The sequence below is a fragment of the Panthera tigris genome, chromosome B3, assembly GCF_018350195.1.
Source record: "Panthera tigris isolate Pti1 chromosome B3, P.tigris_Pti1_mat1.1, whole genome shotgun sequence".
Lineage (NCBI taxonomy): Eukaryota > Metazoa > Chordata > Mammalia > Carnivora > Felidae > Panthera > Panthera tigris.
The window spans coordinates 123,733,714-123,759,329 of record NC_056665.1 but is presented as its reverse complement, the minus strand read 5'-3'; the positions used below and the strand labels follow the sequence as shown (position 1 = coordinate 123,759,329).

Genomic DNA, 25,616 nt, shown 5'->3' with positions numbered 1-25,616 from the left:
CTGTAGCCAAAGAGCTGAGATTGCTGAAAACTAAACTCAGAGTCTCATCCCGCAAGTGGTTGAATTACAATGCAAATTGAATTTTCAACCTCACAGGGTGTCTGCTATTAAAGTGAGGGCATAGATTGGGAAGGAATGAGATCCTGAAAATTTGATTGGGGACATATGGGAAGATCCTGATAAAGCTGGGGACATTGAACCCTTAAACTCCCATGAGTCTTCTTTGCCAGTAGAAGAAACCACTCCATCCTTATCTGAGGAGATTAACCCTCCTCTGCCTGAACAAATTGTAATGGTCTCCCCTAAGGTAGTTGCCTTACAAGACACTGCTGATTCTCCTCAGAACCTACCCCCACCACTCCTCTTTGCTTCTAGATTTATCACTGGACTCAAGTTCCTGTAGGCCCCTAATGGTGAGGTACAAAGTGTAACCCATAAATAGGTGGAGTACACTCCACAAGAACTACTTGATTTTTCCAATTTATATAAAGAGAAATCCAAGAAATGTGGGTAGGAGTAAATATTAAAGGTGTGGCATAGTGGTAGAAAGACCATAAAATTGGATCAGGCAGATTTATTTAGGCCCACTAAGCAGAGATCTGGATTTAATGTTGCAACTTAGAGGGTTGGAAAAAGCTCTAACTGGTTGGTTGGTTGGTTGGCTACCTGAAACACAAACCAACAAGTGACTGACACTAAATGAACTGAAATGCCAGAACTGCCTTGATAAACTAGAAAGGAGGAGATTCAAAAGCTTAGGGAGACTGGAATGTTAGAGTGGATTTATCATTTAAGATATGCTCATCCACCCTAGGAGGGTACAAAGGACATAATTTTCACTATGACTATGAACAACAAGTTTGTGAGGGGAGCCCCAACATTCTTGAGGAGCTCTGTGATTTTCTTTTTTTTTTCCTAATATTTATTTTTGAGAGAGAGAGAGAGACAGAGTGTGAGTGGTAGAGGCAGAGAGAGAGAGAAAGAGAGAGGCAGAATTTGAAGCAGGCTCCAAGCTGTCAGCACAGAGCCTGACATGTGGCTCGAACTTAAGAACTGTGAGACCATGACCTGAGCTGAAATCAGATGCCTAACTTACTGAGCCACCCAGGTGCCCCTGATTTTCTAAGTCAGAAATTATAGTGGGAACATCTGTCACTGAATTGGAAAACCTAAATGCAACAGAAGTAATTGAATCCCAAGATGTCAGAGGCCAAGTGGTGCTATTTAATCACCAAAGGCAAGGTGGGCATGGTTACTATAATGGACAGCAGAATCAAAGCAGCAGTCAGAATATTATGACTTTCGGAGACCTCCAGTATTGGCTAGTTGATCATGGTATTTCTAGGAGTAAAACACATGGTAAGTCTACTAAATTCTTACTTGATTTGTATAAGCAGAGAGACCTAGGTCACAGGAACAAGAGACAAATTTTAATTATAAAAGCAGAATCACAGACCCATAATTCCTAAACTCCAAGCCAGTTTATAGAGACTAAGAACCCCTTGAATTGAATGAAAGAGAGGACAGTTCCCCTTGTGGAAGGACCTCACCACACTGTCAAAAATGTATACTGTTAATATTTCTCTCAGTGTATTCCAAAGGGATATATGGCCTTTTATCAAGGTGACTATGTACTGAGGAAAATAAAATAATGCCCTTTGTTCCCACAACTTGTCAGTGGCACTTTTTCTTTTCAACATCCTGTTCTGTAGCTTCCTTGGTCTTTTTTGCCTGGATGCCAAAGAGCCTGGCATTGGCATGGGTCATGCTAACACTGGAAAAGGTCTTGAAGTTCTTCTCTTTTATAATGACTCTGGCTTTCTCCTTCTTATAGGCATTCCCTATAGGCATGACCAGTCTTGTCAGCTGGGTAGCTAATCTGAGTTCTTCAGAAGACTTGTCTTCTTTCTTGGAGGCTGAGGGCTTCCTGGGGGGAGAGGATGAGCTTGGAGTGGTATTCCTTCAGCTGCTGCACATTGGCCTGCAGAGGTTTAAGGACTTGTTCCACCTTCTTGGATCTACTGATCCCAATGGCCTGTGCCACCTTCTTGTGAATGCCAGCCACCCTTCCACCCTTTAACTCTTCCAAGCTGAAGCCCCTGCCAGCTCGCACTTTGGTGTGATACCTCACCATAGGGCACCTCACAGTGGGCTGGATGGGCCCACATGCAGGGCATTGGGCATTGTGGCATGCCTTGGCTTCTCAGGTCTTGTATTTGTGGATCTTCTGCACCAGCTGGTTGAACCACATGGCCAAGTGCCCTGGCCTGTCCTTGTGAAAGTCACGCTTCAGGATCATGTCATTCTGAATGGGTGCCATGGTTGCTGCCTATGGGCCTCCTACAAGGGAGAACTAAAAATAGCGACCGTTTAAGATTATTGGACACAAGCTCTGCATTGACACCAAAAATATTACATATACATAATATTTAATAAATAGATATGAATACATATAATAAACATAAATAATATATATAAAATATTTGTTTTTTTCCCTTTTCTCTCTTTATCATATCACATAAGATAAGATGTACAGATTTTACATTACAGTATTTAAATACAAGATATAAAGAAGAAAAGTGAATGTCACCTAAGGACTTTGCATCCTTTTCTAGGAAAACTATGAGTGTGTTTTGGTTGTACATAGGATATCTCTATCATGTTAGGCAGAAGTGTGACCTTATGGCCTTTGTTTGGAGATTAAATATGATTTAAGAAGGTGCATATGGACGTCAAGTTGATAAGGGGTGGACGGTGATGGTTAATTTTATGTCAGCTTGGCTAGATGTTGATGTGAAGATACTTTTTAAATTAACATTTAAATTTAAGTTTCATTTAGATAAATATTAACATGATTAATGTGATTAACATTTAAATCAATAGACTCTGAGTAAAGTAGATTACCCTTCATAACGTGAGGCAGTACCCTTTAATCGTTGAAGGCCTTAAGTGCAAAGACTATGGTTCTCCAAGGAAGAAGGAATTCTGCTTCCTGACTGTGTTTGGACTTAAGCTGCAACCTCAACTCCTCCCCAAGTTTCTAGCCTATTGGCCTTCCCTACAGATTTCAGACTAGCTATCCCTCAACAATTGCCTGAGCTAATAATTCTTTAAAAGACATCTCTCTTTCTACATGCTTACACATCTAATTGGTTCTGCCTTATGGAGAACCCTAACACAGTTTTGATCTGAGCAGATAGGTGAATTGTAACATTGATGAAGATGAAACAGGCAGAGAACTGACTTGTGGTGGGGAGGGGAGAGAGCAAATGGAGAGGAGCATGAGTGTTATATTAGACATGCTAATTTTGAGAACCTTATTAGACAACCACGTGGAGATGTTGAGTAAGCAATTGGTAAATGAGTTTAATGCTCAGGGGATATGTCAGAACTAGAAATCTAAAACTGGGAGCCATCAGCATATAGAAGATGTTTAAAACACTGGAACTAATGAGCTCATCTATAGAGAGAATGTTGATAGAGAATGGAAGAGAGCTGACGACTAAGCCCCGAGGAAGTCCAATATTTAAAGGTCAGGAAGAAGGAGAACCAAGCATAAGGAACTAAAAAAGAACAGCCAAAAGTGCAAGTACAAGAAAACCCAGGAGATTATAGTGATCTAGAAGATAAATAAAGAAGGTGTCTTAAGAACAGGCGATTCATCAACTGTGTCAGATGCTGCCAAGAATTGGGAATTGTTCATTGGGTTTGGCATTGTAGAGGTCCACGGTGACCCTGAGAAGTGGAATATCAGTAAATGGTAGGGGCAAAGCCTGATTGAGATGGGATGCTTCCACTGCCCCACATGGCATTTCACATGTTTTTCTAATCTTCAATACTCTATTCATATTATATATCCAGGTGATGGCTTCAACTTCTATTTCACTGGGAGGAAGATTCAAAGCAATCAGACAAAATCTATGGCATTTCCCCATTATCAAATCTTGTCATCTGTTGCATTTTTATGCAAATATTCATCTTCCCTGCTCCTATTTAACTCCTTGCTTTAATTTAATATCAACCTCCCAGGATGCACTCAATCTCATCCCCTCTTGCCTATTCTATGACTTTCCAATTACAATTGTACTTTCTGTTCTGCATCCTTTTTCTCTCTTTGCTGCATTGCTAACCTCACAATACAAAATACAGAAATTTCTCCCATTAAAAAAAAAATCCTCCCTGGATTTTGTCATGGAAAAGATATATGGTTCCTGGGTACAGTGTAATGTGTTATGGCCTTCTTACTCTACACTGTGCTAGAACTTGTCCAGTAATGCATAAAGATCTAAGCAAGTATCCACACATTCAATGTTCAGTAATTTGAAAATATTAACAGTAAAAAGCTGAAATTAAAATTTTCTAAGTGGATTCTTTTGGGTTTTCACACCAACTAGTAGTCAATACAAACACCCCCCTCTGCTTTCCCACCAATCTTTCTTTGCTCTTAAATCCCACAAAACCCTACAGCACTGCCCCCATTTCTATGCTCATTTTTATAGCAAAACTCCTTAGAAAGTTGTCCACTCTTGCTCTCTTTACTTCCCCAATAGCTATTTTCTCTTCAACCATTCCAGTCAGACTTTGCCCCTACCATTTACTAATATTCCACTTCTCAGGGTCACTGTGGACCTACATTTTGCCAAACCCAATGAACAATTCCCAATTCTTGGCAACATCTGACACAGTTGATGAATCCCCAGTTCCTAAGACACCTTCTTTATTTATTGTCTAGATCACTGTACTCTCCTTGTACTTGTGGCTGCTTTTTTTTTCTTCAGTTCCTTTTGTTTGATTCTCCTTCTTCCTGACTTCTAAATATTGGACTTCCTCAGAGCTCAATCATCAGCTCTCTTCTGTTCTCTATCAACATTCTCTCTATTGTTGAGCTCATTAGTCCCAATGTCTTAAACATCTTCTATATGCTGGTGTCCCTAGGGAAGCACAGAATGATTGTTGGACTGTGCTGAGTCCTGCTTGAGGTTTGCCATCACAAATTCAGAATGTCCCTGTAAGAATATTGAATGTTTTTCTTCAGCCATACTGAGATGCTATGGAGTAGCTGCAAAGTGGTCAAGAACCAGGTTTAAACAGAGTTAGAGTTTGTCATGTAAAAGTTACATGGATGGTGGTAGGCAAAATTTTAAAGATGACTCTCCAGGATCCTATCCACTGGTTATTCCATCAGGCATTAATCTAGCTCCTGATATAAAGGAACTTTGAAGATGTAAGGTTATTCATCAGCTGAATTTAAGATAAGGAGATTATCTTGCATAATCCAGGTGGGCCCAATGTAGACACATGAAACATTAAAAGCAGAGAGGCAGAAGAAGAGATTAGAGATATTCTAAGTATGAGAAAGATTCAATGGAACTTATTGGCTTTGAAATGTGATGGTCTACATGCAAGGACCAGACAGTGGCCTCTAGGGGCTAAGGGTGGCTCCCAGCCAACAGCCTGCAAAGAAATGGGACCACAGTCCTACAATTGTATGGAATTGTTTGGCCAACATCTGAATGAGCTTAGAAGTGGATAATTCCTCAGAGTCTCCAGGTAAGAACCCACAAGACATTGACCTATAGAACTGTGAAATAAACAAATGAATGTTGTTTCAAACCACTGTGTTTGCATAGGAAATAAAGGTCAAGTCGTTGATGGACTATGAAAAGGATTGGTCATTAGTAATAGACTGTAGAATCCTACCTACATAGCAAGGTAAGGAGGAAGAAGAAGGAAGATAGGAATGTTGAAAAAAAGTGGATTAAAATTCTTGATGAACTAAGAATTATTGGAACCAGTGCTAAGCTGAAAAGATAGGATCCAAAATATGGCTGTAAAAGTGCATGGTAGAGATGGGATAAAAGACAAGACTTTTAGAAGAGGGAAGGACAATTTATTGTTAGAGGCCAGGATAATGGGTGGATTATCTGTACATGTGGTAAAACCAGATAACATAGTGACTGATACAGTAGCAGAGAAAAACTTATTGACTGAGGCAGGTGCTAAAGTCCCAAGTGAATGGTAAGGAAAAAGCATGGTATCCATGGATGATTGTGTTATGTAGTGATGGCAGGCAATATAATATAGTCTTATGGCATTTGCTTTGAAGAACATTGGATTTGGGGATGGTGAGAAAAGAAATGATTTAGACACAGTAAGAAAGATCAAGAAAGATGATTATCCTACCACAAAGCCCTTCACCACATGGGGTGATGTGGTAAAAAACAAAACAAAACAAAACAAACAAACAAACAAACAGAAACAAGAGAAACGAAGAAACAGCCACTGCAGAGAAGAGCTTTAGGAAACCATTTTCCCTTAAAGAAGGTGAAGAGATTGCTTAGAAAAGAAGTTTTTGTTTGTTTTTGTTTTTGCCCTTATGATGCCCATGAATTCCAAAAGGAAGAGTGGAAGAGTTTGGTGCTCTGCTGGGGCAAGGGTGATGGTGGTAATGGTAGACGAGAGCTTGCATTAGATTCAGGGTTATATAAAAACATAAGGGAATAGGAATTCTTTTTTTTTTTTAATTTTTTTTTAACGTTTATTTATTTTTGAGACAGAGAGAGACAGAGCATGAACAGGGGAGGGGCAGAGAGAGAGGGAGACACAGATCGGAAACAGGCTCCAGGCTCTGAGCCATCAGCCCAGAGCCCGACGCTGGGCTCGAACTCACGGACCGTGAGATCGTGACCTGAGCCGAAGTTGGATGCTTAACCAACTGAGCCACCCAGGCGCCCCAGGAATTCTTGTAAAAGATATCATATAAGTCTTGGACCTCTTGTGGAGATAAAATGTATGGCAATTTTGGAGAAGGTAGGCCATTAATTCTAATTTTACCTTCCTTCTTGGGATTGATATTTTAAGGCATTGGGGCTGAGCTGATGGTATTGCAGGGGTAGAAATTAGTGCTCTTATTAGGTACATGAGAAGTTCTCTGGACTTTCCTTAAATCCTGATGCTTTACATTTAATAAAACTGAGGCAAAGAGAGATTGAGTAAATCTTCCTAATTTGTCAGCAAGCAAGTGGAAGAGCTAGGATGCAAAGTCAAGCAATTGGACTCCAGAGCAGAGTTCTATTGTGCTAGAGGCACTCAGGAATGCTTGTTGACTAAACAAATGGTTGCAGAGAAACCTGTTATTTGGGAAAATGCCCTCCCTCTGGGGTGATGTCAGTTTGCTAAGGACCCAACACTAGTGAGAGGCAGACCTGGGCATAATGGGCTTCCAAGACTACACCATCATAATGCCATGTTTTTCTATCTTATGCTTCTCTTAGAACATTGTTTTAGAAACCCAGTCACTATGCTGTGAGGAAGCCCAGTCTGCATGGAGAGAAAAGGAGGCCCACAGGCCCTCCGACAGTCATTGGATAAATTGGATAAATAACACTAACTTGCCAGCCATGGGAATGAGTCATCTTGGATATGGATCCTTAGCCCTAAATTGTGCTCCCCAAATGATGCCACAGGGGACAGACATAAGCCTTCCCTTTTGAGTCTTGCCCAAATTGCATATTTATGAGCAACATAAATAATAATTGTTATTTTAAGCCACAAAATTCAGGAGTTTGTAAGGCAACAATAAATAACTAGAACATTTGTCCACCGAACTACCTGATGTCCCTGAGCTTTTGCTTCCCCAGCTGTAAAATAAGGATCAGATCAACAGACCAGAGGGTTGCCCCACAGATTCACAAAACGGAAATATACATATTGTGGCACAAGTAGGTACTCAATCAAAGTTGCCTTTCTCCTCATGCCCTCTGTAGCTTCCCTCCCAGATTAGACAATGCAGCCAGAAATGTTTTGTATGTATATAAGTAGGCAAAAAGCTGAGATCAGAGGGGCACCTGGGTGGCTCAGTTGGTTAAGTGTCCAACTTCAGCTCAGGTCATGATCTCACGGTTCATGAGTTCAAGCCCTGCATCGGGCTCTGTGCTGACAGCTCAGAGCCTGGAGCCTGCCTTGGATTCTGTCTGTCTGTCTGTCTGTCTCTCTCTCTCTCTCTCCCCCCCCCTCCCCCACTTACCCTCTGTCTCTGTCTCTCTCTCTCAAAAAAACAAAACAAAACATTAAACAATTGTTTTTTAAATGGGAGGAAGAAGAAAGGCTACTCTATCTGCTGATTCTCATCCCCCAATAGCTCACACTTTTGCTTTAGTTGAGTCTCTGCTTGAGATTCTCCATCTTGTGCCTTTCTACACATCAACATTCATTATTTTTCTCTGTAGCTCTGATCACCTGAATATTATATATTTGTGTGTCTATTATACTGACTTACTGCACTGACATGGAAACTCCATGAAAACAGGGATTTTTCACTTATGTCCCCCTCTTTCTGCAGCACCTGGAACAGTGCCTGACCTACAGCAGGAATTCCATAAATATTTGTTGAGTGGCTCAATGAATGAATTCTTCCTGGTATAGTCTCTCCTTTTGTTTTAATTTACTTCTTTTAGATGGCATGCACAAGAACATGTTGAATGGAACATTGACTTTAAGATTAGAAAGTCAGACAGACTCTAAGAAAGGAAAAGGCAGTCAAATATGCCAATTACTTCAGAAGGGTAATGGCATATTTTGAAATTTGGAGGCTGGTTCATTAAAATTCATTTTGCACTACATAAAATAAGGAATCGGAAGCCTGACAGAAATGAAACTCAAATAGGCATTCATTTCCTTTATCTTTTTACAAGACAGATCAATTAGTAATTTTATGGTTGAAAAACCCCATTTTTAAATGTTATGTGGGACTTAGTGTAATATCAAATCTGGCCTAATGTCACCTTTATTAAGGAATTGAAAACACTTTTACATCTGTTCATTCTACTAAAAAAAAACATACTGAGAAGCACATTTTTGTCATCTAAAGTTTATAACGGAGGAGAAAAATGGGCACAGAAATGATCTTGTTGCATAATTAACATCCCAAAAAGTAAGGGCGAATGATCAGCACTGGACTGGAACATTTTGAGCTGCACTTACATTTGTAAACGAAGCTACGGAAACCCTCCCAAACAGGTGTGTTAGAAGGTCCAGATGGCCTCAACGAGAGGCCAGGAAGCCAACACCTTCTGCTGTGTTTCTGGCCACTCTCACAGGCTCAGTGGGTTTGGCTGCATCAGTGCCTTGTGCTGGGGGGCAGCCAAGGGGACACACAGGTGGTGCCGGATGAGAAACAGGGTTTCCAACAAGAGACTGCTGTGTTGCTGGAGAACTGCCTCCCTTTCCACTACCAGGTTATAAAACTAAGATCCAAGTCATTTATGGCTGGTATAGATCCTAGATACTTTTAGGTAAGAGAGCATAGGTGTTATTTAACCTCAATATCCTAACTCAGGTAATTACATTATGCCACCTGAAATTTTCCCTGCAGGTTCAATCAAATCTGGTATTTTCCTTTGCTTTTTAGTCCTGTGTACAGTTGCTGTGCTGTTAAACAGCTGCTAAGCACCATCCTATACACCACAAAGAGTGTATATTCTTTATGAGTTGGATGTAGGGATGAGGATGTGTGATGCTGGCAAACCTTCTTGTGGAGCTCATTCTAGCAGGATGTTTTGCTAATCATAAACAAGAAAACCTTTGGCCCTTTTGGTTGCAAACAGAGCCTTGGGAAAGTGATGCGGATTGATTCATTTGGTCCCTTCCAGTGAGAGTGAGGCAGCAAGGGAGTTTTACAAGTCACAAACCTAATGATGGAATCTTTACCTAGTGCAGGGAGCCCTAAAGAATGATCACTGTACAAATAAACCTACTGAGAAAGCTTGGGAGCCATATGCAAAGTATTATGATGGAGGCCACTTCTTTCCTCTCTCCCTTTCGCTTTTCCACCAACTTACCTCCATCTAGCATTCATATTCTAAAAGAGGATTACCCATGGAGGCGAACCAATTTTGAATACTGAAAGGACCAGTTCCCCAAACACCCACCTTCTCATTCTTCTACAGAATTTTGTTGGGTTAAGACTTTGCGTTTAAAGAAAGGATCATTAAAATCAGCGTGTGAATTTAGAAAACTGATCATAGCTGCATGTATTATTCTAGCAGTTTTTATTTTTTTATTTTTATTTTTTTCAATATATGAAATTTATTGTCAAATTGGTTTCCATACAACACCCAGTGCTCATCCCAAAAGGTGCCCTCCTCAATACCCATCACCCACCCTCCCCTCCCTCCCACCCCCCCATCAACTCTCAGTTTGTTCTCAGTTTTTAAGAGTCTCTTATGCTTTGGCTCTCTCCCACTCTAACCTCTTTTTTTTTTTTTTTTCTTCCCCTCCCCCATGGGTTTCTGTTAAGTTTCTCAGGATCCACATAAGAGTGAAACCATATGGTATCTGTCTTTCTCTGTATGGCTTATTTCACTTAGCATCACACTCTCCAGTTCCATCCACGTTGCTACAAAGGGCCATATTTCGTTCTTTCTCATTGCCACGTAGTACTCCATTGTGTATATAAACCACAATTTCTTTATCCATTCATCAGTTGATGGACATTTAGGCTCTTTCCATAATTTGGCTATTGTTGAGAGTGCTGCTATAAACATTGGGGTACAAGTGCCCCTATGCATCAGTACTCCTGTATCCCTTGGGTAAATTCCTAGCAGTGCTATTGCTGGGTCATAGGGTAGGTCTATTTTTAATTTTCTGAGGAACCTCCACACTGTTTTCAAGAGTGGATGCACCAATTTGCATTCCCACCAACAGTGCAAGAGGCTTCCCGTTTCTCCACATCCTCTCCAGCATTTGTAGTCTCCTGATTTGTTCATTTTGGCCACTCTGACTGGCGTGAGGTGATATCTGAGTGTGGTTCTGATTTGTATTTCCCTGATAAGGAGTGATGTTGAGCATCTTTTCATGTGCCTGTTGGCCATCTGGATGTCTTCTTTAGAGAAGTGTCTATTCATGTTTTCTGCCCATTTCTTCACTGGGTTGTTTGTTTTTCGGGTGTGGAGTTTGGTGAGCTCTTTATAGATTGTGGATACTAGCCCTTTGTCCGATATGTCATTTGCAAATATCTTTTCCCATTCCGTTGGTTGCCTTTTAGTTTTGTTGGTTGTTTCCTTTGCTGTGCAGAAGCTTTCTATCTTCATAAGGTCCCAGTAATTCATTTTTGCTTTTAATTCCCTTGCCTTTGGGGATGTGTCGAGTAAGAGATTGCTAAGGCTGAGGTCAGAGAGGTCTTTTCCTGCTTTCACCTCTAGGGTTTTGATGGTTTCCTGTCTCACATTCAGGTCCTTTATCCATTTTGAGTTTATTTTTGTGAATGGCGTGAGAAAGTGGTCTAGTTTCAACCTTCTGCATGTTGCTGTCCAGTTCTCCCAGGCCCATTTGTTAAAGAGACTGTCTTTTTTCCATTGGATGTTCTTTCCTGCTTTGTCAAAGATGAGTTGGCCATACGTTTGTGGGTCTAGTTCTGGGGTTTCTATTCTATTCCATTGGTCTATGTGTCTGTTTTTGTGCCAATACCATGCTGTCTTGATGATGACAGCTTCGTAGTAGAGGCTAAAGTCTGGGATTGTGATGCCTCCTGCTTTGGTCTTCTTCTTCAAAATTACTTTGGCTATTCAGGGCCTTTTGTTGTTCCATATGAATTTTAGGATTGCTTGTTCGATTCCAGCAGTTTTTAAATAGTTCCCTGTGACAAATATAGCATAGGAGATTCCCTTGGAGGATAAACTCCCAGGGTGTGTTTGATTCCAGGAGTGCTACTTAAAGTTCCTCCCTTCTATCACTAGTAGGGAACTTCAATTGACAAGTGAAGGAAAGAGGCATTATTGTGGGAAAAATATTCAATGCATTTTAATTTGCATAAAGAGAAATAACTTACTAATGCCAGTCCCTTGGCAAAGAAAGAATAGCCAAAATTTGTTTGTCTTTTTCTTCTTCCCTTTATGTAAGTCTGTAGTTTCAGAGAGAAACTGAACTTGCTCAAGGTACTATGCAGTACCCTTTCCTGCATAGAAGTCTGAGCTAGTCCTCAGAGTCTTAAAATAAGACCTTCCAAGCATTTTCCCCCCAAATAGACCACTTTTTGTCAATATTAAAATCTGCTGGAGCAGTTTGTATCACTCAGAACTACAAATGGCTTCATATCACAGAAACCTCAAGTGTGGCTCAAACAGAGACTTTTCTCACATGACCAGAATTCCAGATACAGGCAGTCCAAAACTGGGACAGTTGTTCTAGGAAGTCATCAAAAGCAAGGCTCCTTCTTCCTCTTGGTCTTAGCTTGTTTGTTTTAACTTCATGATTGCAAGATGGCCGTGCTTCAGACATTGAATCTGTATTCCAGCAAGAGGAAAAGAGAAAAATAAACAGCAAACGGTTCATATGATTCATGTCAAATGAGTTTGTCTCTTTTGACAGGAAAACAATATTATTCTCAAAATCTCCACTTGGAGACCTCCCCTCATTAGCCACACCTGGGCCATATAATCCTCTAGTTTCAAGGAGGCCTAAGGTGGTAAGTTCTTTTCTTTGGCCTAAACAGTGAATCACTGCTACTTGGAATGAAATCAGAGCTGATAAGGAAGTAAGGGTTATAAATAAAAAATTCATTATGAATAAGAAATTCAAGTTATGAATTAAAAATAGGAAAACAGATATTGTAGGTTAACAAGCAGTGGAAGCCACATGTCATTAATAAACTTCACAAGTTTATTTTCCATCTTACCGTTAGCCTTAATGATGTGCAGATGCAAATTGTCTTGAGTGTGAACCAACATCATAGTCCCCAGAAAAATTTCCATCAGCAGTAACTTTACTACATGTAGGAATTAAGTCTCAAACATACTCCTGTCCTTCTCCTGTATCAACCTTAGGCACGCAGTGTTGAAACTCTTCCATATCATAATTCTCACATTCAGTCTTGAAGGGGTGGTCTGTGAAGTTAACAAAAGATAGATTAAGAGGTAAAAGGCACAGAATTTTTATTAAGAGTTACATACATAAGAGTTCATAGAAAAATGACACTCAAAAAAGTGGTTAGACTCAGGGGTTTGTATACCATTTTAACAAAAGAAAGGAAGTTTGAGCTTCAGAGGGCAATAAATTATGGGGAAGGGACTAGGGAATATATGGGGCAATGGATGGGAGATAAGGGCTTTTTAGTAAAGTTTGCGCAAACTCACCTTGGCTCTCTGTCTCAGGTGACAGTCACTCTTCTCTTCCTGATAAAATGAGGTAACCTTCACAAAGGGAAATTTATGTTCTGCTTTTAGGCAGATAAGGGGAGGGCAGAGAACACTTTCTGCATCTGTTAGTTCTCAATTGCCTTCAACTCAAAGTAATCCTTATGTCAAGATGGTATATTTTTAGGTGGTATATCTGATCCTTCAATACCTATCTGCAGGATCCCCCATATATTATCATTTGTTGAGGAAAGAAAAGTTGATGATTCTGTAGTGAAAATTTTTTGTCCAAAAGAGTCTGAAGTTGAAAGTCTTTAAGTAGAGGAGTCTCTGTATAGGTGTCAAATGAATTATAGTAAACTTCACAGTTTATTGGGGTTCCTGGATGGCTCAGTTGGTTAAGCATCTGACTTTGACTCAGGTCATGATCTTGCAAGTCATGAGTTCAAGCCCTGTATTGGGCTCTCTGCTGTCAGTGCAGAGTCTACTTTGGATCCTCTCTGTCTCTCTCTCTCTCTCTGCCCCTCTCCAACTAGTGCTCTGTGTCAAAAATAATTAAACTTTAAAAAAGTAAATAAATAAACTTCACAGTTGATTGTGGTCCAGGAATATATTGACACTGAAAGCTGAGAACAGCTGCACTAAACAATAAGGTTAGTCGACTGTTTTTTATCATAGGGTTAACATTTAATCTGGTGGATGGAATAAGATCCAGGACACACAGTGTTGATGGTTGAGTACAAAACAGAGAGAAGAGAAAATGAAATAGTAACAGTGAGGATGCTGCTAGGATAAGCAGTCACCATATGGGAGGACAGAGCCAGCTGGAAAGTAGAAGGTAACTTTGAAATCCAACTTAACCTTCTCCCTGAACCAGGAGGCCAAATTTGCTTCTGCAGGCTAGAGCCAGATGCCTTAATTGTTACCCAATTTGCTTTATACTGAATCCTGTTAGATAAGCATTTTTATAGTTAACTGAGAAGCATTAGCAACTTTATGAATTATGTTTCAGTGGGCCCTTCAATTATAAAAAAATAGAGTGTTTTTTTTTTTGTTTTTTTGTTTTTTTTGCTTTGATTTCAAGAGTCAGTAGGTGAAATTATTGACCCAAGATTGGTATGAAATGCAAAGTATGGTTGTTAAATTGAGTTAAGGGGAGGAATCATGCACTTGAGAAAATTCAAACTCTTTCATTTCTGTCTGGTCACTAATGGCCTTGAGGAAGAACTCTTCCAGAAAACACTATGATTAGCATTATGTAAAGAGAGTCTTAATCTAGGCTCTCAATGGCCACTTGGAAGTGTCCTCAGGCCTGACCCACACCCAGATGTAGGTGGGAAAATGTTTATTCTCTACTGTGAGGTGTCTGTTTAAAAGCCAATTCTTCCTCCACTGCTGCTGAGGAATGGAAGAGTTTCTGAGCAGTCTTTTAAAATGTAATTTAACTGTCTAAGGCAAAACACAAGATAACTGTTTCCAGTAAAACTGTAGGAAAAATTCAGAAAGCAGAGTGAATTTTCTAATATGGAATCTGGCTGTAACAAAGGCAAACTCACTTCCATTTCATCTTTAATGGCCACAATTTTAGGACTACTGCCTCTTCCATTAAAATGTCTCTGCTATGGTTTTGAATTGTCCCTCCTCAATGTTGCCAAATCCTAAGTTACTAAATTGACCATTCTGCTTTTCATGTGTCATTGGTTTTTTTAAGTTTATTTATTATTTATTTATTTATTTGTCTGTTTACTTGTTTGTATATTTAGTAATCTCTACCACCCAATGTGGGGCTCGAATTCACAATCCCAAGATCAAGAGTCACAATCTCTTCCAACTGAGCCAACCAGGAGCCCCCTGTGTTTCATTGTTTTATTATTCTTTTTTAACCTCAAAGCCTCTGTTTTAAATGTTCACCAGTCCTGCTGAGAGAGAACAACCCTATCTCCATTTAGTTGTTTCTGTTTGCCATAATTTCTCCCCTTAGCCTAAAGTACATTTTAAATGAATAAAAACATCATTTTGTATTCAAGTTAGATATAAAGCTCATAGTCTTCCCTTATTTAATGGCCTGTACAAGACATGCTGACCTTGAGTTTGAAAGTCCAAGTTCAGAGATTTGCAAATTTCTTGGGATCCTGAGAATAGGTTTACAAGGCAGAGGGCATCACAAATTTCTCAATTTTAATAGTAGTAATAGTATGATTCTACCTCAGCTGGGCCACATTTAACCTGGAAATGGAATGAAATAGAAAGCCAGATTGTTTTATAATTGACAGCTTTGTCTCTCAGCAGATGGCTGTAATCTCCTGCATGTGCCAAACACAGACTCTAGGATTTTTGAGTTTGTAGTGAAAACAGAAAGGACAAATATTTATCGTAATTACAACATTTGTGCATTAGATATAGTTTCACAGCCTTTTAATCCTCCTTGATTAGAAAATACAGAGTGATTTTTTTTCCTTGCCAGTTCAAGAAGTTTGTTTACCATCACTTTGAGAAACATTTCAAGTTTTAATAAAGCTAGGTCATTCAGAAACAGAAAACAGCTCTTTTTTTAGTTTACTTCCTAGTGAATCTATATGTCACATTCAGGGAGTTTGAATTAGCAATTGTAGTCCCCAGTATGCAACTACAGCACTCAAATTCAAGAAGCATTGTAGTCAACTCTGGATTTGTCTGAGGAAATGATCCAGTTTTCAGTATTTTCTTTTTCCACTCATTACTGCTGGTTAGGTCTTGTCAAGAAGGTCAGTTGGGGATCTCTAAAGTGATTTACATAATTAGGTTTTCTGTGTAGTTTATGGAAATTACTTCTGGGGCAGTGTGACCCATACCTGATTAATCCCATCAGATCATGCCCACCTCCATTGTTAATAAATCCTTAGTCAGCATCTACATTGTGGCCATCCTGGAAAGTACTGAGCTATTTCCAGAGAACTGCAAATTGTAATTCAAATGTAAAGTCCTTGGACTGAAATCAAGGTTTTCCTTCAGTTTTGGAGTAATGGGTGAAAATATAGGAAAATATAGGAAACTACATCAGCAAATGTAAGTTCAAGACATACCTCCTCCACTTTAAGCTTTGGTGCCTTGGGCAAGTCAATTAAGTTTTCTTAGACTATTTCCTGACTTGTCAAATGCTAAACCATTTAAGATTGTTACTTTGACAAAAACATCCAAAAGTATTATATATGTGGCCACCCAGATTCTTTCTTTTTTTTTTCACTAATAAAAAATACTTTTTATTTTTAGCTGTGATGAAAACACATAAAATAAAATTCATCATCTTCACCACTTACAAGTGTGTAATTCAGTAATGTTAGTACATTCACATTGTTGTGAACTCAGAAAATTCATCCCTAAGATTCTGTTCTTCCAGAACCACTCCCAGTACCAAAATTTATACTAGTCAGGATACTCCAGAGAAACAGAATCAACAGAGAGAGAGAGAAAAGAGAGAGAGAGAGAAAAGAGAGACAGAGAGAAGGGAGAGAGAAAGGAGGGAGGGGGTGAGAAAGGGAGGGAGAGAGATTTATTATAAAGTATTGGTTTACACTGATATGGAGGCTGACAAGTCAAAAATCTGCAGAGTGGGCTCATGGGCTAGAGACACAGAAGAGCCAATGTTCCAGTTGAGTCTAAGACTACTCTACTCTAGAACCAGGAAAAAGTGATGTTGCAGATAAAGTCTGAAGGCAGTTTGCTGAAGAATTCTCTCTTCCTCAGGGGAGACCAGTCTTTTTATTCTACTTAGGTCTTCAACTGACCGGATGAAGCTCAGCCACATTAGGTACAGCAATCTGCTTTACTCAAAGTCTACCCATTTAAATGTTAATTTCATCCAAAACACCTTCACAGAAACACCCAGAACAATGTTTGACCAAATATATGGGCACGCTATGGCCCTGACACATAAAATTCACCACCACACTCAGTAAAAGTATCCCCAAAATAGATTTTCCCTGCCTTTCACTTCAGCATTCATACTAACACCAGAGTAAACCTTAAGTGCAAATCAGATTACATCATATCCTGCTTAAAACTATTGAATTATTCTACATTTCCCAAAGGACAAAGGACAAACTCCTTAAAACCACCTGTAAGCCTCCTCCATTTCTCACCTGACTTCAATCTCTATTTCCAAGTGTACTTTCTACTCCTCAGAACTGATCCAATCTAACACATGAACTCCTTCTCTTCCAGCCTACAGAACCATTTACATTTCTTTTTTTTTTTTTTTTTTTTTATTTTTTAAAATTTACATCCAAGTTAGCATATAGTGCAACAATGATTTCAGGAGTAGATTCCTTAGTGCCCCTTACCCATTTAGCCTATCCTCCCTCCCACAACTCCTCCAGTAACCCTCAGTTTATTCTCCATATTTATGAGTCTCTTCTGTGTTGTCCCCCTCCCTCGTTTTATATTATTTTTGTTTCCCTTCCCTTATGTTCATCTGTTTTGTCTCTTAAAGTCCTCATATGAGTGAAGTCATATGATTTTTGTCTTTCTCTGACTAATTTCACTTAGCATAATACCCTCTAGTTCCATCCACGTAGTTGCAAATGGCAACATTTCATTCTTTTTGATTGCCAAGTAATACTCCATTGTATATATATATATACCACATTTTCTTTATCCATTCATACATTAATGGACATTTGGGCTCTTTCCATACTTTGGCTATTGTTGATAGTGCCACTATAAACATGGGGGTGCATGTGTCCCTTCGAAACAGCACACCTGTATCCCTGGGATAAATGCCTAGTAGTGCAATTGCTGGGTCATAGGGTAGTTCTATTTTTAGTTTTTTGAGAAACCTCTGTACTGTTTTCCAGAGTGGCTGCACCAGCTTGCATTCCCACCAACAATGCAAAAGAGATCCTCTTTCTCTGCATCCTCGCCAACATCTGTTGTTGCCTGAGTTGTTAATGTTAGCCATTCTGAAGGTGTAAGGTGGTATCTCATTGTGGCTTTGATTTGTATTTCCCTGATGATGAGTGATGTTGAGCATTTTCTCATGTGTCGGTTGGCCATCTGGATGTCTTCTTTGGAGAAGTGTCTGTTCATGTCTTTTGCCCATTTCTTCACTGGATTCTTTGTTTTTTGGGTGTTGAGTTTGATAAGTTCTTTGTAGATTTTGGATATGTCTGATATTATCTGATATGTCATTTGTAAATATCTTCTCCCATTCTGTCTGTTGCCTTTTAGTTTTGCTGATTGTTTCCTTCTCTGTGCAGAAGCTTTTTATTTTGATGAGGTCCCAGTAGTTCATTTTTGCTTTTGTTTCCCTTGCCTCTGAAGATGTGTTGAGTAAGAAATTGCTGTGGCCAAGATCAGAGAGGTTTTTGCCTGCTTTCTCCTTGAAGATTTTGATGGCTTCCTGTCTTACATTGAGGTCTTTCATCCATTTTGAGTTTATTTTTGTCTATGGTGTCAGAAAGGGTCCAGGTTCATTCCTCTGCATGTCGCTGTCCAGTTTTCCCAGCACCACTTGCTGAAGAGACTGTCTTTATTCCATTGAATACTCTTTCCTGCTTTGTCAAAGATTAGTTGGCCATACATTTGTGGGTCCATTTCTGGGTTCTCTATTCTGTTTCATCAATCTGAGTGTCTGTTCTTGTGCCAATACCATACTATCTTGATGACCACAGCTTTGTAGTATAGCTTAAAGTCCGGGATTGTGATTCTTCCTGCTTTGGTTTTCTTTTTCAAGATTGCTTTGGCTCTTTGGGGTCTTTTCTTGTTCCATACAAAATTTAGGATAATTTGTTCTAGCTCTGTGAAGAATGCTATGGATTGCATTGAATAGGTAGATTGCTTTGGGTAGTTATAGACATTTTAACAATATTTTCTCTTCTAATCCATGAGCATGGAATGTTTTTCCATTTCTTTGTGTCTTCTTCAATTTCTTTCATAAGCTTTCTATAGTTTTCAGCATATAGATTTTTCATCCCTTCAGTTAGGTTTTTTTCCTAGTTATTTTACTGGTTTGGGTGCAATTATAAATGGGATGGATTCCTTGATTTCTCATTCTGATGCTTCATTATTGATGTATAGGATTGAAACTGTTTTCTGTGTGTTGATTTTATATCCTGCTACTTTACTGAGTTCATGGATCAGTTCTAGCAGTTTTTTAGTGGAATCTTTTGGTTTTCCATATAGAGTATCATGTCATCTGCGAAGAGTGAAAGTTTGGCCTCCTTCTGGACGATTTGGATGCCTTTTATTTCTTTGTGTTGTCTGACTGCAGAGGCTAAGACTCCCGATACTATGTTGAATAACAGTGGCAAGAGTGGACATCCCTGTCTTGTTCCTGACTTTAGGGGGAAAGCTGTCAGTTTTTCCACATTGAGGATGATTTAGCATTGGGTCGTTCATATATGGCTTTTATGATCTCGAGGTATGCTCCTTCTATCCCTGCTTTCTTGAGGGTTTTTATCAAGAAAGGATGCTGTATTTTGTCAAATGCTTTCTCTGCATCTGTGGAGAGGATCATATGGTTCTTGTCCTATCTTTCATTGATGTGATGAATCACGTTAATTGTTTTGTGGATATTGAACGAGCTCTGCATCCCAGGTATAAATCCCACTTGGTTGTGGTGAATAATTTTTTAAATGTATTGTTGGAGCCGGTTGGCTAATATCTTGTTGAGTATTTTTGCATCCATGTTCATCAGGGAAATTGGTCTGTAGTTCTCCTTTTTAGTGGGGTCTCTGTCTGGTTTTGGAATCAAGGTAATGCTGGCTTCATAGAAAGAGTTTGGAAGTTTTCCTTCCATTTCTATTTTTTGGAACAGCTTCAAGAGAATAGGTGTTAACTCTTCCTTAAATGTTTGGTAGAATTCCACTGGAAAGCCATCTGGCCCTGGACTCTTGTTTTTTGGCAGATTTTTGATTACTAATTCGATTTCCTTACTGGTTATGGGTCTGTTCAAATTTTCTGTTTCTTCCTGTTTCAGTTTTGGTAGTGTATATGTGTCTAGGAATTTGTCCATTTCTTCCAGATTGCCCATTTTATTGGTATATAATTGCTCATAATATTCTCTTATTATTGTTTTTATTTCTGTTGTGTTGGTTGTGATCTCTCCTCTTTCATTCTTGATATTACTTATTTGGGTCCTTTCCTTTTTCTTCTTGATCAAACTGGCTAGTGGTTTATCAATTTTGTTAATTCTTTCAAAGAACCAACTTCTGCTTTCTTTGATCTGTTCTACTGTTTTGTTTTTTTGTTTTTTGGGGGTTTTTTTTGGTTTCAATAGCATTAATTTCTGCTCTCATCTTTATCCTGTCTTCTGCTGGTTTGGGGTTGTATTTGCTGTACTTTTTCCAGCTCCTTAAGGCGTAAGGTTAGGTTGTGTATCTGAGACCTTTCTTCCTTCTCTAGGAAGGCCTGGATTGCTATATAGTTTCCTCTTAGGACCACCTTTGCTGTGTCCCAGAGGTTTTGGGTTGTAGTGTTATCATTTTCATTGACTTCCATATACTTTTTAATTTCCTCTTTAACTTCTTGGTTAGCCCATTCATTTTTCAGTAGGATGTTCCTCAGTCTCCAAGTGTTTGTTACCTTTCCAAATTTTTTCATGTGGTTGATTTCGAGTTTCATAGCATTGTGGTCTGAAAATATGCACGGTATGATCTCGATCTTTTGTATTTACTTAGGGCTGGTTTGTGTCCCAGTATATGGTCTGTTCTGGAGAACATTCCATGTCCACTGGAGAAGAATGTATATTCTGCTGCTTTAGGATGAAATGTTCTGAATGTTAAGTCCATCTGGTACAGCATGCCATTCAAAGCCATTGTTTCCTTGTTGATGTTTTGATTAGATGATCTGTCTGTTGCTTGAGTGGGGTGTTGAAGTCTCCTACAGTTATGGTATTACTATCGATGAGTTTCTTCATGTTTGTGATTAATTGATTTATATATTTGGGTTCTCACACATTTGGCACATAAATGTTTACAATTTTTAGGTCTTCTTGGTGGATAGACCCCTTCATTATGATATAATGCCCTTCTTCATCTCTTGATACAGTCTTTATTTTATTTTTTTATTTTTTTAATGATTATTTATTTATTTTTGAGAGAGAAAGAGACAGAGCACGAGCAGGGGAGGAGCAGAGAGAGGGAGACACAGAATCAGAAACAGGCTCCAGGCTCTGAGCTGTCAGCACAGAGCCTGACGCAGGGCTTAAACTCACAAACCATGAGATCATGACCTGAGCCGAACCCAGACGCTCAACTGACTGAGCCACCCAGGTGCCTCAATACAGTCTTTATTTTAATGTCTAGATTGTCTGATATAAGTATGGCTACTCCGGCTTTCTTTTGTTGACCATTAGCAAGATAGATGGTTCTCCATCCCCTTATTTTCAATATGAAGGTGTCTTTAGGTCTAAAGTGGGTCTCTTGTAAACAGCATATAGATGGATCTTTTTTCTTATCCATTCTGTTACCCTGTGTCTTTTGATTGGAGCATTGAGTACATTGACGTTTAGAGTGAGTACTGAAAGATATGAATTTATTGCCATTATGGTGTTTGTAGAGTGGGAGTTTCTGGTGGTGTTCTCTGGTCCTTTCTAATCTTGTGTTGCTTTTGGCATTTATTTATATATATATAAATATTTATATATATATAAATATAAATATTTGTGTATATAAATATTTATATAAATATAAATATATTTATAATATGTATAAATATTGATATATATATTTATACACACATATATACATATATGTATATATGTATATATTTATACATATATGTATATATTTATACACATATATGTATATATATATTTTTTTTCATCTTTTCTCTCCTCAGAGAGTCCCCCTTAAAATTTCTTGCAGAGCTGGTTTAGTGGTCACAGACTCCTTTAATTTTTGTTTGTCTGGGAAGCTTTTTATCTCTCCTTCTATTTTGAATGACAGCCTTACTGGTTAAAGAATACTTGGATGCATATTTTTCTGATTCAGCACACTGAGTATATCCTGCCACTCCTTTCTGGCTTGCCAAGTTTCTGTGGATAGGTCTGCTGCAATCCTGATCTGTCTTCCACTGTAGGTTAAGGACTTTTTTTTCCTTTGCTGCTCTCATGATTCTCTCCTTGCCTGAATATTTTGTGAATTTGACTATGATATGCCTTGTTGTTGGTTGGTTTTTGTTGAATATAATGGGGGTCCTCTGTGCTTCCTGGATTTTGATGTCTGTGTCTTTCCCCAGGTTAGGAACGTTTTCCACTATGATTTGCTCACATAACCCCCTTTTCTCTCTCTTCCTCTTCTGGGACCCCTATGATTCTGATGTTCCTTTTTAATGAGTCACTGATTTCTCTAGTTCTTAAATCATGCTCTTTTGCCTTAATCTCCCTCTTTTTTTTTTTTTTGCTTCATTAGTCTCTATAAATGTGTCCTCTATATCGCTGATTCTCTGTTCTGTCTCACCCTTCCTGGCTGTCGCTGCATCCATCTGTGATTACAGCTCATTTATAGAATTTTTAATTTCATTCTGGCTATTTTTTATTTCTTTTATCTCTGAAGAAAGGGATTCTAATCTATTTTTAACTCCAGCTATTATTCTTGTTATCATGGTTCTAAATTCTGGTTCAGACATCTTTATTATACCTGTGTTGGTTAAATCCTGACTGTCGTTTCTTCGTGCTCTTTCTTTTGGGATGAATTCCTTTATTTTGTCATTTTGAAGGGAGAAAAGGAATTAATGAGGTAGAAAAATTGAAATTAAAAAAATAAATTAAAAAAAATATTAAACTTAAAAAATTAAACACACACACACACACACACACACACACACACACAAATTGAATATATGATGCTAGATCCTAGGTGTGTTATGGTCTGGGTATTGAAAATGGTTTGACAGATTAGAGAAAAAAAATGGGAGGGAGAGAAAAAAAAGAAATCGTTTGAGATTTTGAATAATTGAATACACTGAAGCAGACTAAAATAAAATGATGGAAGTAAAATAGAATTTGAAAAAATTACACAAAAGTTAAAAACAGTAATAAAAATTAAAAATATTTTTAAAAAATGAAAATAGAAATGAATTTTTTCTCTTTCTGTATTCAAGAAAAGGAAAAGAATTCTAAACTTGAAAAAAAAGAAAAGAGAGAAAATTGAATAGATGGACCTGCTAACAGATTGAAGTAGGACTGAAATTACTTCCTTTTCCCCTAGAAGTCTGTCTATGTAGCGCTTTATAGTCCATAAACTAAGCACGCGGTAAGACTTGTGTTCTTGAAGAGCGAAGTCAGCCCAGTTTGGCAGGGCTCAGTGTAACAGCTCCGCTCTCCACTAGATGGTGCTGCTAGCCTACTGGGGTGAACTGTTGCAAGGCTTGTAGGTGCATATGCACATGCGCGGGAGCGGTGAAGATGGTGCCACTCAGTTACCCAGTCTGTTCTACGGGATCAACAATCACGCACCGGTCCTCTGTCTACAGCTTTCATCCACTCCCCGCTTCTTCACTCTCCGTGACCAGGCCCCAGGCAGTAACTCTCTCCCAAGTTTTGTCTCAAATGTGGCTGTTTTCCCTGGCCCCTTCCTTCTGAAGGACTGTGGCTTTGACCCATTCTGATCCTCTGTGGGAGGGTCTCACTGAGCAATGGCCGAATATCGGCTGCACCCAGGAACACTTGCTGGACCCTGCTGCTGCTGGTCCCTGAGACTATGGCCAGTTGCCAGCCCGCCCTAGAAAAAGTTCATGAGATAGTGTAGCAGCGGCGTTTCAGGGATTATGGAAAATCACAACACACATCTGGCACCAGGCTTCACCCTTACGAACCTGTTTCAACACCAGCGAATGTGGCTGTTTTCCAGGGTCTGCTGGGACCAGGTGGCTTCAACATTCTCTACCAAGTGTCCTTCCAGCAGTGGGACTGCTTTTCCCTGTGTGGCCTGAGAACCTCCCGGACCCCACTCTGTTCCTGGGGATTCGCCCTTCCCACCAGAGCACCGCCAGGTATGGAGCTGCGGAGCTGCAGCCTTTGCGCTCCCCTTGTTTACAGTCTTAGTGGAATTTAAACCCTCTCCTCTCTCCTTTCTCCCTTTTTAATTTAGTCCCTGTGGCTATTTCCAATTTTCCACTTTCTCTTCAGCTGCTTTTGGGGAGGGGTGCTTTTCCGATATGCTCCCCCCTCCCCAGTCTCTGTCCTCTCTCCGCCCACAAAAGTGGCTCCCTACCCTCTGCGGCTTCCTGCTCCCCAAATTCACTTCTCCATACTGCATACATGCTGAATTCTGTGGTTCAGGTTGTGCAGATTGATGTGTTAATCTTCCAATCAGTTTTCTAGATGTGTAGGATGGTTTAGTGTTGGTCTGCTGTATTTCATGGACACGAAACACACAAAAAACATCCATGCTGTTCCACTATCTTGGCTCCTTCTCACCATTTACATTTCTTACAACACACCAATTTTCATGCCTCCATCTATCTTTATCTACTCTCTTCCCTCTTCCTTCACTCCTCCCTGGTTTGCCTATTTTCAACTATATTTGCCTAGAAAGCATATATTAAAAATCCAAGAACCACCTTAAGCATCTCCTCCTCAGAGATGCCTTTACTGACTTCCAATCAAAGTTATTTACTTCTTGATCTTACCACTGAATTATGCCACTATAGCATCACTCTGAAATGCCCTCATTTTCTCTTTATGCCTTGCTATAAGCTATGTTAAATTCAGGAACTCTTTTCTTTGTTTCTTAAATGCCTGATTCCCATTAAGAACACAAAAATTGTAGAATGAATGAAAGGAGGGATTTGATGAATAAATTGAGGCTTAATTTGGTAATCAGTGGAATAATCACTAAAGGTGTTTAATTAAAAATGTCTTCTTTGAAAGAAGAAAGAGTTGTGTTTTAAGAAGATCAGTCTGCCATTGATGGAAAGAAGGTATGAGGGCAAGATAGAGGAAAGAAAAGGGAGGCAGGGAGGCTATGTAGGTGATTCTAATAGTCCAAGGATAAAGTAAGAAGGAATTAAACCAGATGAATGGAATAGAAATAGGAGATACTCCTATTTATGAATATTTTCCCCTTCTTTAGAATATGTGGTAGAATTTCATTTTCTTTGACCTTTGTATCATGGCTACATGTTTTTCTTTGGTCACTGAGATGTTACTGGAAGTGATATGTGCCACATCTAAACAGAAGCTCAAAAAGCCAGTACATCATCTGCCACATTCTGATTCTAACATCTCAAGGATCATGACCATATGTCAAGCTGTAACCTATGTTAGTCTGGTTCTCTGAAAGACAATCTTGAGAAGAATTGTATTGGACATGTGTGATGAGTGAGTCACTTTTCTTGGGTTAAATAATGAGATTTTGGAACTGTTTGTTACTACAGCAAAACCTAGCTAATCCTGATTTATCAGGATTTGGCAACCAATGGAAGAGGGCATGAGTAGCGTAAAATACTAACATTCAGCATGAGGGAATATAGAACTTTCATCTTGAATGACTGAGTCTGCCACAT

The 25,616-nt window shown here is 39.2% G+C and overlaps 2 pseudogenes; one reads left to right on the top strand and one right to left on the bottom strand.

Annotated features, from left to right (window-relative positions):
- Window positions 1–1,674: 1,674 nt before the first annotated feature.
- Window positions 1,675–2,320, bottom strand: LOC102956627 (annotated as a pseudogene).
- Window positions 2,321–5,824: 3,504 nt separating this feature from the next.
- The window catches only part of LOC102956909, a 31,285-nt pseudogene continuing 11,493 nt past the window's right edge, over window positions 5,825–25,616 (top strand).